We start from the raw sequence: 6,000 nt of genomic DNA, 5'->3' as shown, positions 1-6,000 counted from the left end.
GTCGCATGTGCAGCGCTTGTGTGAAGCGACCTTGACTTGGAGCTAGATACAGTGTACAAACAAACCAAGTAAAGAAAGGCACATTCTTCCATTCACAAACGTGTCCTGGCTTCGTTTCAACTAAGCGAACGAATTGCGACCAAGCAATTTTTTTTTTTAACCTCCTTGATTGCGACGACCCGCCGGCGGCCGGCGGACGAAACGCTGGGCCGACTGACTCTGTCGGCCGGGGAGCCGTGCAGTAGCGCAGCCGTGGCGCAGCCAATTGCCAGCTCATCCCCTCCTGACGTCACACGAAAACGCCACAGAAAATGGGCGAGCGTAAAGAGAGGAGGACAGCGTTTTCGAATTAGTTTTTCTACTAAATAAAATCGCGTAAACGCGCCTAGAGTGGTCGAAACATGGCCTGGGGACTCCGGACTACAATTTGCGCTAGTAATCCCGCAATGTTTACATATCACTTCAGTGTCCCTTTAAGGCAAATGTCGCCGCATGCACAGCAGGGCTGTAAAGTTACCCTCACTCTCTGATGGGACAGTGCTTAGATCTAGTGGCCCGTTGTCATTGTGGCCACGAAGAGACAGGCCTTGCCTTCCAGCAAAATTATTGTGCCGATGACGCTTCCGGTTTCCCTTGATCAGCAACAGGTGGCGCACTACCCGAGAATGCCTTTCTGGAGTCATTTAGCTGCCGATTGGCTTCCCCAAGGGCTAATGCTAACCCGTTTTCTGGTGGGAATCGAATATTTTGAGTGCATGTTTCCAGTCCGTGCAAGGTTTGAACACGAGCGCGCCAGCGGGCGCGTGCCTCGACCCTTGGCCAACTTCAGGGCAAGAAAAGATTGCACAAACACAGCAAAACGCGCCCTCACACAAGGTGGAACAACTCAGCCACGGGTACTCTTAAAGCCACGTCAGTTGAAATTTCCACTTTCGTTTAGAGTTGCGGACGCTCTTGAAACCGTAGTTTCTACCAGGACGCCAGGGGGATTTGAGCAGCTGGTACCTTGTGACGTCGTCAATTTGGGTGTCATTTTGGTAGATGCGAATGTCAAGCCTGCTGTACTCCGTTCTCCCTTGGGTTTCTGCAATAGTGAGTTACCTTGACACGTTTCCATTGCTGGGTGCCCAGTAATAAAACTTACTTGAGGAGGCCTCTGATCTACATGGATGCGTGTACCATCCTGTGCGGGGGGGCCATCCCCTTCTAGTCTTGGTCGCGTTCCTGCATAAGGTATAGGGACCGGGCAGCTGGACGGGTGGCGCCACCACTCGGCGCTCCCCTCGTCAGTGGAATGAGCCGGTGCATTGGACTACACAGCCTACCGTTGTTTTTGTCGTGTTTGCTTCAGTGCTTTGAATGTTTTGGTGGTGTTGTGAGCGTATATGTGAGGTGAAACAAAGTCTAGACAGATGTGTTGGGTTATTAGATGCAGTAATGACTACGTAAACTTGTCGGACGCTTCTAAAGTTGGGTATCGGCTGCAATGGCAAGAGCGCATTTTGCAGTGATCCGCGCTTGGCTACACCCGTTCTGAGTACGAATAAAACTACTATTAGTAGTATTATTTTCTTCTTAAATGCACTCACGGCTACGCAAACTTATTGGATGCTTGTAAGGTTGGGAATGGTCTACATTGACACGAGCGCTTTTTGCAGCGCTGTGCGCCTGGCTCCGCGCGATCTGAGTAGGAATAAAATTATTAGCAATATTATTATTCATTTCTTCCACTTTAAATTATCTTCGCTGGTTTCCATGACTACGGTTTCCACGCCAGCCTTAGCGCTGGGATAGGCCGATACGTGTGTTTTAAATAGAAAGGCACCTGCATACGAGATGGATTACCGTGTAGCCGTAGAAATGTTGCGGTAGTTTACACTTTCTGTAACCGTGAGCTTTGTGCCTTCGGTTTTGGTGAGCGACACTGTGACAGCATGGGAGCCTGAAAGCCGAAGTGTAAATCCCATATTTGTTGTGGTTATTTTATCAAGAGCCAAAGTTATTCACCAACTCAACATCCCAAGCTACAAACCATCCACCATCCCTCCTTCCCTTCCCGTTTTACCACCTGCGTAGAAGTTAAAAAAGCTGGCAGCGTTAACGTCAGCCGGTGTTTTTTAATTCCTAAGTATTCTTTACAGAGTACCTAAAAATCGTGTAATTCCTGGTGAAGACAAGAAAAACGCGCGATCAGTTGCCTCAAATATGGGTGCATCAGCCCGAGTCTTCCAGCAGAGACACATTTCCGACACGCTGGACAAAGTTTAGATTTGGAGAGGGGGGCATGGAAGTTCAACATTAAACAGCAATATCATCTAGCCCTCCGTCTAATGATTATGATGGTTGAACGCAAAGCTTTCTTCCTGCAATCGAATGGGAAATGGTCAAAGTCAAAGACTCTGCGATCAAAAGACCAAACTGCGTGCTGGTCAAATTCGACGCTCAACTAGTCAAAGTTTAAAACCAGAAGGCAACCAAGGAAACCCATACGATAGAGCTTTGGGATAAACCCTCATCGTCGTTACACGAAGATGTGCATGATTTTTCAAGTGTAGGTGGCAGCTTGTAAACCGACCGCAGCATTCAGTTGTGAAGCTGATTACAGGTTTCGTGTACCCTCCTGTCTTGCGTCGTTCAGCCACGCAGGAATTGGTTTTTGAAAAACCATTTACCAACTAGCCAGCAACCATTGCAATTCTTATAAATCAATGCTTCTCCACGACAAGCAATAACGTTCTACTATCATGTGGTATTTATTCTATCAACGATTCCCGATGACTGTAGTAAGAGCATTTCTGTGAAATTAAACACTTTTCAGCCGTAGGTAATGAAGTTACGGAAGCGTCGTCCATCACAATTTCTGTTTTGAGGTAAATCTTAGAAGACACCCTCCAACTTTGTCTTTCGCTTGTGCACGACGTTGACGCCGTTTCGTCAACTGCCCAAGGCCAGCGCCGCAGCATTCCTAGATCGGTTGCACACACCGGCTTTGTGGGAGCATTTAGCTGCAGTATACTCCTCGATACGCGAAACTGCATGGAGGCATAAAAAAATTGCATGAAGCAACGAACTTTCACTTCCTGCTTGACTTCCAGCTTGGCGCATTGAGCGTCGTCTGCTATTTGTAAATACTGATTATGGGCGTAAATCACACACATGGCATGCCTCGCAAAGGTCTCATCCACGCTCAAGATTTACCGATCTGAAAAATGCACGTGGGGTTACGTACGCTTTGCAAGCCACACCGCAGAAAAACGACAGAAAGCCATGCAGAGTTGCTGCGCTGACCGCCACCGGCATTCCACTGACGAGCGGTTCGCCACGGGCGGCGCTGTTCGCTGAAGCGACGGTGGTGCCATACAACGGCCGCCCGGTCCCTATAGGAAGTCATTCCAAAGTTCAATATAGTATGCAGTATTGGAATGTAAGGGTAGCACAAAATAATAACGTGAATACTGCGGCGTTCGACGGGGCTCTTGCTTTAGGCACGTTGGAATTTTGTCGAAAGATTCGATGTAGGGACTACAATGCGTCTCACTGTTCTGATTCTAAACATTACAGAAGCACGTATTTCTTAGCGGGTTCGGCCGAGTACACAGCGCAGGTGGTAAAGCTAAGCCAGCGCCGCCTGTGTAAACATTGTCTGATGCGTCGCCCGCTTTCCAATGGGGACGATAGGGACGCTTATAACTCCTCTGCTATGTGGCACGCGCCGGCGGACGTCCCGCCTTACGTCAGTGCTCGTGAGTCGCAGACGCTGCTCCCATTTCTAAAACGCGTGTCTGCCAGCTTGCCCGTTGGGTTTCAACAGCCGTTTCGTTCCCATTTTAGTCGCGACGGGGCGTTAGGTCTGGGGCCACTGGTGATCTCATCCATGTCCCTCTCTTCATATACCTGCAGCATTTTTCGAAAGATGACTGACGGAGTTCTCTGCTTTGAACGGCTTCGTATTCTTGCACCTTGACACAGTTTGCGTCTCGATAAAGCGGTTTGCATCCATTGTATGGGTAGTTGTAGTAGTAGCACTTTTAATAAGGTACACGAGCAGTGGCATAGCTAAAAATATTTTTCGGGGTGTGTTATACGCCAGCGAAAAAACAAGACGACAAAGAGGGAGAGCCTGCAAGCAAACATGTCATTTCATTTCTTCTATAGTTTTTATGTTTGTTTTAACATGCCTATGAGGAGTGCGAACAGCGTAGACAAAACAAGGCCGAAATGCGGAGAGGACAGAGGGTGGAATGCACCACTCAGAAAATGTCGCGGCCCGTGATCTAAGAGGTAAGCGCGCAAAGCCGGCATCAGTCTGCGGTGCACAAGTGCTTTTGCGTGCGCCGTGGCGCTCGCAGTTTTATCATGGACACACCAATACGATAGCCGTGGTGAAAAACAAGAAGGTGTAGGAACGCCACCTGGGGAACGCTACACAAACTGTCAATTATGTTGCATAGTTTCCGAGAAGCGGCGTTGGCTGGCGGACATGAAAGCACGCAGGAATGCTACGGAGCGGGAAATGGTAGGAGATAGCAACAGGAGAGTGGCTGCATGGCCATTTTTCGCTCACGCATTAGGCAATGTTTATACAGGTGGTGTTAGCTAAGCGATGAAGCAGCACTTCACAGTGTTCGAGCTTGCGTACATGGAGCAGAAAAACATTGCAGTTTTTGTCAGTAATTCGGGTAATCAAACTGACCTTGGGCATCTCCTCGGATGACCGGAAAAAGGGCATTGGGAAGCGGTGCAAAGCCAGCTTAAGTATCTGACGTGGGTCAATGCTTGAAAGCAGTCAGCGTTTCATTTCCCGCTGTGCACCAAAAAACATTCGTGAAGGCGCTGCACCTTTTCAAACGCTATAAACTACTGCATTTCGGCATGAGGCAAACTTCAATGGCATGAGTAAGGTTGGTGGCAATAGTGATGTTCAAACTGAAACTTGATTTCAGGCCACTGAAGCTAAGACTTGCGAAATCGGCTAATGGCGGGAAAGTTAAATACCTACCAAAAACTTCGCTCATTTTGTTAGTGAGGTGATTGATTGATTGTAGGGTTTAACGCGCCGACGCAACGCAGGTGATGGGGTGCGCCGTAGTGGAGGGCTCCGGAGTAATTTTGACGACCTGAGGATCTTTAAAGGAGCCATGAAGAGAAAATGCAACTTGGTTTAATTTGAAAGAACTAGGATTTAGTATCTCACTCAGTTCCATTAGAGCCACAAAAGATGTTTTTTTAACGGAAAAAAAGCAGGAAGTATATAAAAACTTTCAAATTTCGCGCCACAGTGACGTGTTATGAGCAAGAATGACGTCATACGGGCCAACAACAAAATGTAATTTTTAGTGCGTTAACTACACGTTAGCATTTAAGTGATGCAGTCAAATGGAACTAGAGGCCCCATTACAGACGTCGAGTCATGTGTAGTCGCGACAGGTCAGTTAGGCAGCCGCCAATCGCACAAACAAGGTTCCGTGACGTCATAGAAAAGTTGCGGGAAATTGGCTAAGGGGTCGCGACTGCTTCACACGTTTTCTGTAATATCTCCATTATTTGTTCGAAGATTGCGATGATATTGGTATCATTGTTATCGGGACTAAGCAGTCTTTCTAATAAACCCAACTTGTATTTTGTCTTCATGGCTCCTTTAACGTGTGCCTAAATCTCGACACACGTACACACGGGCGTTTCTGCATTTCGCCTCCATCAGAAAAGCGGCCGCCACGGCCGAGAATCGAACCCGCAACCTCGTGCTCAGCAGCGCAACGCTTTAGCCACTGAGACTGTTAGTGAAGTGATGTTGGCTATCGTTTACGAATTACTCAATGTAACCTATGAGCGTGAGGGTGCCTTGTTTGTAGTCCCTCTCTTATGTGCCCCTGGTCTTTTTTTTTTTTTTTTTGCACTGTGAAGCTCGTGGCTTACTCAATGTACCAGAGAAATCATAAACTATTATACTATATGCAGCTGTAGATTAGGCATGCTTGCATCAGGGCGAGATCTGATGGT

The sequence above is a fragment of the Haemaphysalis longicornis genome, unplaced genomic scaffold, assembly GCF_048455015.1.
Source record: "Haemaphysalis longicornis isolate Haplotype H1 unplaced genomic scaffold, Haemaphysalis longicornis Haplotype H1 scaffold_8, whole genome shotgun sequence".
Classification (NCBI taxonomy): Eukaryota; Metazoa; Arthropoda; class Arachnida; order Ixodida; family Ixodidae; genus Haemaphysalis; species Haemaphysalis longicornis.
This window is presented reverse-complemented; position numbering follows the sequence as displayed.